At 33.3% G+C, this 9,196-nt stretch overlaps 1 pseudogene; it reads left to right on the top strand.

Annotated features, from left to right (window-relative positions):
- Positions 1–7,217: 7,217 nt before the first annotated feature.
- On the top strand, positions 7,218–7,982 carry LOC118607716 (annotated as a pseudogene).
- Positions 7,983–9,196: the final 1,214 nt, after the last annotated feature.

The following is a 9,196-nucleotide window of genomic DNA, read 5'->3' on the forward strand; positions in this document are numbered from 1 at the left end:
TAGACAATTAAGGATACTTAAGGAAATTGAGAGCAAAAATTGTCTAAGGAAATTTTAAACACTGGAAGAGAGGATGATACCAAACCACCACACCAGTGGTTTTCAAAGGATCATCCTAGACCAGCAGCACCAGAATCACTTAGAAACTTGTTAAAATGCAAATGTTTAGCCTCCTAACTCAGATCTACTGAACTAAAAATTTTAGGGGTGAAACCTAGCAATCCATGTTTTAACAAACCTTCTGTATATGGTTGTCATGCATGCAGTTTGAAAAACATTGGATTACATGATCTTCTGAGGCCCTTCCAATGCTCCATGACTCTATAAGAAACAGAAAGCATGGGAATAAGCCCCAGGAAGTAGAAGAGAACCCCTAGAGTATCCCTAGTGAGAATACTCCATGGATCATGAAAATAACAATAACAACAACAACTAGAATAATTCCACGGGGTGTTAATTGTTTCTTTGATTATTCCGAGTAGAAAAAAAATCTTTCTTTTAGGAAAATGCTAGATTTAACAATATAACATATTTCTTTCCTGTAAGAGTTCTCAGAACCTTAATACTGATAGAAAAATGGTGGTGTGATATGTTGAGCTTTCCACATGTATTTCATCAAGAATCCCCATTCTCACAGTTTATCTTTCAGGAAGAGTGTTTTGCTGGATACTGTCTAGGAAATGCAATACAAGGATAATAAATTTTTGTTAGAGCCAAGTGCCCCCAAAACAGAAGAAGTCCTGGTAGAATCCAAGGGTTAAGTTTTTGTCCATAACTATAGCCATTTCTGTATATGCAAGTTTTCCTTTTTATTAGTAGGACATTATTGCTTCTATGTAAGGTGTGACTAATATTTATATTTCTAGAGAACTGTATGTTCCTCTAATGGTAATGTGAAGAACAGATGTGCCAATAAGTCTCAGATTGTTTTCTAGATTATGAGCAGCTTGCACATTTCTACACTTTTTATATTCACATAAGTGAAAATGGATGAGAGTTTTGTTGTTCTTTTTCCTGGTTTGAAGAAGCTAAAGTGAACTCGGCTGTGATTCATTAAACAGTATTACCTGTGTCAGGCATTAGAAAATTGCATTTCAGCTGAGGATAGGAAAAGGTATATGAGTTACACTGATGGTGGAAAAACTTTTCAATTAATTTATTTAAGTATTTGTAATTTGTCCATTTCAAAACAGAAGAAATAATATGGAATGCTGAATGAAAATTTATCTGTATATATAATACTCATTAAAATACAGGAAGAATTCAATGCTATCTCCCCAAAAAATACCATTCAAACTGTGTTAGAATGGACTATAGGAGCTTCACATGGTCTATAAAGTACACCAAAGGAACTTAATGAACACTAATTAATCAAAGTAATATTTTTTTTATTTCCAATTAACTCCTGCAATGAACGTTTATAAGTGAAACTATGACTGCCTAAAGACAAGTCTATTATTTATTTAGGCATTATTTATTTATGCTTCCAACTACATCCAAAAATAATTGCTTCAAACCACAATGCAATTAATCAATACAATAAAACTGTTTTCAAAAGCACAGGAAAAAAAATGAGTCAGGCAGTAAGTGGGAAGAGGAAAAGGAAAATAATTATAGAATAAAACTCAAAGTAAAGGAACCCAAGCAAGACAACTTTGAACTTCCGGGCTATCATATATATGCAAATATTATACATATAATATATGTGTGTGTGTATATGTGTGTGTGTATATATATATATATATATACACATATATACATATGTATAATAAAGTGCAAATCTTTCATTAACTACTAAAAGGTAGCATAGTGGTGGACAAATATTATCTTAATCCTAAATTCTAATATATATATATATGAGGACATGGGTCATCATAAAAGAATAATTGAATGAATTTATGCATAATATCCTTAATTTCTATTTTATTTAAAAAATGTGGAGCTCTTCCATATAGGACCATTTCTCATATGACTCCAATAAAATCCAAGGACAGAGTTTTATAATAGTGTTCTTTAGTACATAGCACAGTATATACTGACCTAACTAGATACAGGTTTTAAGTTTAGAGTCAAGAGGATTATATAGATGGCATGCCTCTTAAGAGTACCCACTTGAATATTACATCTCAACTGAAATTTATACATTCTGCATTGTTGACTGAGTGCTGCACTGTGGATGAATGTCCACTGACATTCAAATAAATAAATCTACTAGAGAAGGAATGGTTCCAGATATCTGAAAAATCAAGTATAAGTTGCAGGTGTCAAATAGCCCTTACAGTTAACGCAGACCATGTTGGTTTGCCAAAAACGTAGATAAGGCTTAGAGAGATTTTGTGATTCCTTCACAGACCAGCTAGGGCAGAGTTTGATTTTCTGGTGTTGCTTAAACCAAAGTGGCTGGCTAAATTTATTTTGTCAATTGACTACATTGAATAAAAGCCTTCACATTTAAACTTGAAAAAATTCCTTTTCAATTTTTGTTTCCCTAGTTCTATGGGAAAACAAATCTTTGAATAAACAGCAATTATGCTGGTGTTTTGGAAACAGAATGCTAGGAGACTCATTCATATATTCAATTAATATTTATTATTTAACTTTGATGTTACAGCTACTGTGCTAGTTCTGAGGATACAATGATAAGCTAGGCAGACTTAGTCTCTGTCATTATGAAAACCAACAATGAATAATTATAAAAATTAAAATCTTAATTTCAATTGTGATATTTTTCACTAGAAAAATAGAGGATGCTAGAAAAGTAAATAGTATAGAAGATACTATAACCATTTGCCTTTGGATATTTAGGATTTTATAAAAAATATTCTCAGGAATGGTAGGAGCCAGGTCATCTGAGTACAGTAGTTTTTTTTTTTTTTTTTTTTTTTTTTTTTTTTTTTTTTTTTTTTTTTTAGCATTTACTATGTTATAGCCCTGGGTTAGTCACTGTGGGAGTACATAGACAACTAAGATGCAGTCTGTGCACTTAATAACCAAATTCCGGTAATAAAGATGTACTCTAGCTATAATCTAAAAAAAAATTGTTAGCTGCATAAAAGACAGATCATAAACCTACTCACAAAATTCAGAGGATGAAAAGTCCCTCACAGTTGAAATGATCACAGACATTTATAAAGGAGAGTAATGGGTATTAAAAAATGAATATGTGAAATAACCTAAATGTCCATTGACTGATTACTGGATAATAAAACCTGCTGTGTGTATACATATACACACACACACAGAATGGAATACTATTTAGCCATTAAAGAAGAAGAAGAAGAAGAAGAAGAAGAAGAAGAAGGAGGAGGAGGAGGAGGAGGAGGAGGAGGAGGAGGAGGAGGAGGAGGAGGAGGAGGAGGAGGAGGAGAAAATCCTGCCATTTGTGACAACATGGATGGACCTGAAGAACATTTCGCTAAGTGAATAAGCTAGATACAGAAAGGCAGGACTGTGTGATCTCACTTATACTGTATACAGAAATCTAAAATAGTCTCATAGAAGCAGAGAGTATTGCCAGGACCTGAAGGGAAGAAGAGATGGAAAGGTAATGGTGAAAGGGTACAAAGTTTCTTCTATGCAAAATAAATAAGTTGTGGAGATGTATAGAGCATAATGCCTATAGCTATCAATATTGTATTGCATACTTAAAATTTGTTAAGAGGATGGATCTTACATTGTGTTCTTACTACATACACAAAAATAATGATAATAATAATAAAGGGTCTGGAAGGAAACTTTAGCAGGTGATAGATATACCTATAGCCTTGGTGGTGAAACTTCATGGATATATATACTTATCTTCAAACTCACTGAATTGTATACTTTAAATACATACTGCTTTTTACACATGAATCATGCCTCAGTGAAGTAGTTTAAAGAAAAAAAAAGAGTGTTTATGTAGAATGCTGATGGAGGAAAAAGAGGTTATTTTAGTTGACAGAAAACCAAAAACAAAGGAAACATAGGCAACAGTCAGCTGTCATTAGGCATAGACAAAGGACACAGGGGGATAAGGTAGGACAAGTGGGTTACAGGCAGTTCAGGAGATTCTTAGATGCCAGGCTACAGAGTCTGTTCTGCATTTACTATGTGATAGGAATCCACTGGTGACTTTTGATCTCAGGAATGACATGATAAAAAGGGAGTGTAAAGAAACTTAAACTCTGTGGGGTGATTTTGAGAGATGTGAGACCAAAGGTAATCAGAGCAGCTGGTAGTCCATACAAGAGGTAATAAGGGCCTGAACTATGACAGTGGGAATGGAAATGAGAAATTAGTAAAGAATGCTGAGCTCTGAACCCATTAGAAATTACCCACAGTAACTGATCTGATCACAGCAGAAGTGACACCTCCATTAACTTTATTGAATCGTGTCTCCAGGAGCATAAGAACTGATTGGTCCTTGGAGACACTCTCGAAGCAAATGCAAGCTTAATTTGCCACCATTCGCATGGATAGATTCAACTACACAGAACCACTCCTGAAGTCTTTGACTTAATTTTAAAATCATATATTACATTAACAACTTTGTGGCATTTATCCCATTGTGCATTTTTGTATATTCTTGAAGTTATTAAAATACATTTTTTTCCTCTTCTCTCTCCATTTTGTTCCAAAGAGGCTTCACTTTCTTAACAAACCTTTTCTGTCTCCTACCTAAGATTGCTCCTTACCTCCCAAAACCTTAGATACAAATATAAGTTACAGTGTCACATCTTAGAAGAGAAGAGAATAAAAGGAACTTCCATATTCAAACAGTAACTAATAAACAGTAAGTGTCCAAGAAACTTGGGACATCTGTAGCAAGAGGTGCCTCTATTTAATAAATAAGGGACTTGCAAATGACATCTTTTGTTACTAGAAACTTTATTACTGATGGTAAACTATAAACCAGAAAGCAAAACTCAAAAAAAGTTCCGATTAATATTTTTATTACTTATATACTATTATCAATCAACATCATACTGAAGGTCCTTCTATATTCTCTTCACTCTTTGGAAAAAATAATTTTGGTATAATTTCAGTCTAGCTTGGTGTATTTCTATCTTTTCAAGATCATCTGCAACCCAGTGATTCAGAGGATATGTGCCTCAACATATAGAATCAAAAGTACTGCTCTTCTCTTGATGCTCAACACAAGTTCCCTCATCTTCCAGAGTCACTTAAGATTTTCTCAGAGGTAAGATGACCAAAATTTCCATTTTCATCCTCCATGCTAAGTAAAGTGCATACAAAAGAATTTGTTCAAAATAATCTGTTAAACAATCACCTCACAAGCTAACAGAAAACTTAGTAGGTTTTGTTTTTGTTTTAAATTTGGAAATATCTCTTATTCCATCCAATTTACACGAATTGCCACAACCTAACACATTTTTTCATAACCTAAGAAAAACGTGACGTTTTTTATATACTCCATGACAATGTCCTTGAATGTATAAACAGAAACTTAAACACCCTCTATATCAGCTTTTGCCCAAAAATATTCTAAAGAATTGTCCTCTGTGGTGTCTTTCCTCAAAACTAGTCAAACAAATGTGGAAAATAATATATTCCCTGTCCTACCTCTCTTAGAAATTCACAATGAATACCAGCATTTTAAAGGTTCTCAGAAATCTCACCAAAAAGAAACATATTAAACTATGTTTCACCGAGGTTTCTTTTTTAACAAAAAAAAAACTTTTTTAAATGTTACAAAATAACAAATACCATACTGAAGAAATAATGTTCTAAAAATTTTGACTTATCTATATTTTAATCAAGGCATTGAGAACCCTCAAATTATATTTTAGATGAAATAAACTACTGAAAAATAGTTCGAGAGCTTGAAGGCAGTCATTTAGTTGTTACATATTGTTCATCACTGATCTTTTTTAAAAATGTTGCTATTTCTAAAATTATTGAAACAAATTATCATAGGTGATAGAATTTAATTAAAAAGTTATAGTGAATATTTCATGGTATTAATATGCAAATTGTTGGGGGAAACTATTTTTAATAGATGTCTTGAAATCTCAGTAGGGCCATTAGTAGGAAACTTTCAATTTATTATCTTTACATTGTATTCTGATCATCGGAGAAGACATTTTGTACATACTGCATGTCTGGGCATTTGACATTTGAAAGGCCCCATAAAGAGAAGCTAAGAGTTTGTAATCATCATACAACCGAACACCACTAAAATTTGGTCATGAAAAGGGGCATCAAAATTAATAAAAAGGTCTTCTCTAAGACATACTAACTTTTGATCTCTTGAAGGTGGGGGGAAAGACAAACACATAACAGTTTTTCTTTCAGGTTGAGGTAAGATACATGTGCCTAGAACTCACAACTATGTTTCTGTAAATAGATTCCAAATTTCTCTAGGACCAGGAACTTTAAGTGAAAAAAAAATTAAATCTCATGTGTTGATGCAATAGCATCTGTTACAGAAGCCCCGCAGCACAACATTGGTTAAAGTTTCTAAATTAGGTCCTGCCTAAAATTGGGACATGTCACTTATAGGAAAAAACAAAGAGTAAGAGAAATATGGATGGGGTAAGAAGAAGACATTTAGGATGCATATGAAAATACTTTAAAACTTTCAAATCTGAAAGGAGTTTGTTGGTGTGTTCTTTAAAGTATTTTTTTAATTTACAAATGAATGGTTTTATAGTACAGAAGTATATGTGGATGTCTAATAAGAAATGTTTAACATCATTCACAATATTTAACTGGTGTTCCCTCATAGGTTGACTGTATTGGATCCAATACTATGGGTTTCAATAATAAACAACATTTTGATTAATTTTTTAATTTTATTCTCTTTTCTTCTCTAATTCTTTCCCATTTGTACCTCCTTTGGCTTACTCTATTAAAAATAAAGATGAATTAAAGAAATCCTAAAAGATATATACCCTCCCATGTTCATTGCAGCATTATTTGAAATAGCCAAGACATGGAAGCAACCTAAAGGTCCATGCATGAACGAATAGGTAAAAATTAGTATACATATGTATAATGGAATATTATTCAGCCATAAAAAGAAGGAAATCTTGCCATTTGCGACAACATGGATAGACTTTGAGGAAATTACGCTAAGTGAAATAAGTCAGACAAAGAAAGACAAATACCGTATGATCTGATCTCACTTATATGTAGAATCTAAACAAACAATCAAACAAAAGAAAACCAAACTTGCTCTTTTTTGTGATATCTCCAAGGTGGTCAGCCACTTCAAGATGAAGCTGAACATCTCTTTCCCAGCCACTGGGTGCCAGAACTCATTGGAGTAGATGATGAACTCAAACTTTGTACCTTTTATGAGAACATATGGCCACAGAAGTTGCTGCTGATGCTCTGTAAAGAAAAGAAGAGTAATGTGGTTTGAATCAGTGGTGAGAATGACAAACAAGTTCTCCCCATGAAGCAGGGTGCCTTGACCCACAGCCAGCCATGTCTGGCTGCTACTGAGTAAGGGAGAATTCCTATTATAGACCATGGAGGACTGGAGAAAGAAAGCACACATCTGTTCAGGGTTGTATTGTGGATGCCAATCTAAGTGTTCTCATTGTAAAAAAAAAAAAAAAAAAAAAAAACAGGGAGAAAGAAATTCTTTGTCTCACTGATACTACTGTGCCTCATCGCCTGGGGCCCAAAAGAATGAACAGAATCCACAAACATTTCAATCTCTTTAAAAAAGTTGATGTTCACCAATATGTTGTGAGAAAGGCCCTAAACAAAGAAGGTAAGAAATTTAGGACCAAAGCACCCAAAATTCAGCAGCTTGTTACCCCATGTAACACAATATCCAACACAAATGTCTGCATATTGTGGTGAAGAAACAACATATTAAGAAAAAGAAGGACGAGACCACAGAATATGCTAAACTTTTGGCCAAGAGAATGAAGGAAGCCAAAGAAAAACACCAGGAAAAGATTGCCAAGAGACATAGACGTTCTTCTTTTGAGAGCTTCTACCTCTATTCCAAGTCCAGTCAACAATGAGATTTTGTAAGAATAACAAATAAATATAATCGCACATTGACAAAAAATAAAGGAGAAAATAAAAAAGAATAAAAGAAAAAAGAGGAAAACCAAACTCATAGATACAGAGAATAGATTGGTGGTTGCCAGATGTGGGGGATGGGGGACAGGAGAAATGGATGAAGATGGTCAAAAGGTACAAACTTTCAGTTATAAAATAAGTCCTGGAGAAGAAATGTATAGCATAGTGGTGGAAGTTGCTAAGAGAGTAGATCTTAAAAGTTCTCATCACAACGAGGACGTAACTATGTGCATGTTAATTAGACTTATTGTGATTATTTGCAATATATATTGAATCACTATGTCATATACCTGAAACTAATATAATGTTATATATCAATTATATCTCAATAAAAAAAAGAAACCCTAATTTGTGTTGCCAAGTTAAGCACGAAATTAAAGACTAGGTCTGAACACAAAAATAGTTTATTCAATCTCCCCAACAAACACACAAAAAATATTGTAGATTCAGGTTGGGGATCATATTTCAAATAGCCCATTTTGTTTAACTGGCTCAGATTCACTTTTGCTTTAAAACAGTCTGGATTCAGCCTAATGATTAACTGTAATTATTAATACTTATACATTGTATTTATTATTATAATTCAATAATATTTTATTAAGTTTAGTTGGATATATAGATATCTGACTTAGAATATATTATTTAACTTTTTCATGTTGTAGATCCTTTATAGAATAACCATGACCCCTCAGGCTGCGCTGCCTGACCTGTTAGCTTTTCTAACCCTTCTATTCTGCTTGACTCCCTGCATACCATCCTTATCACGTGATGACCCCAGGTGCTGTTTCTGTGTAGAAATAAAAACCATGACACGTTTCTTCTCTGTACATTTGGAAGCAATATCTTGTGTACATAGTTCCTGTGTCATCATCCTTCCTTAAGACTCAGAGAAATAAAAGTTTCCTCTCTGCCTAAATATAACCTCTCTATTTCATTCATCCATACCTATTTTGTTTGTATAGGGCATTACTAGTGCCTGTTTTTTATGTCTTTCTTCTTTGACCCAGAATCTGAAATTTCTATCTGATTCTTTCATTTCATTGCCTTTGAACAATTATAATATTAAATAGTAATAGTTTGATGAAAGCCTCAAAGTAAAAAAAAAAAGAGACAGAAATTAAAAATTATGATTCACTCTTACCAAGATATAAAA

The sequence above is a fragment of the Rousettus aegyptiacus genome, unplaced genomic scaffold (assembly GCF_014176215.1).
Source record: "Rousettus aegyptiacus isolate mRouAeg1 unplaced genomic scaffold, mRouAeg1.p scaffold_m13_p_10, whole genome shotgun sequence".
NCBI lineage: Eukaryota > Metazoa > Chordata > Mammalia > Chiroptera > Pteropodidae > Rousettus > Rousettus aegyptiacus.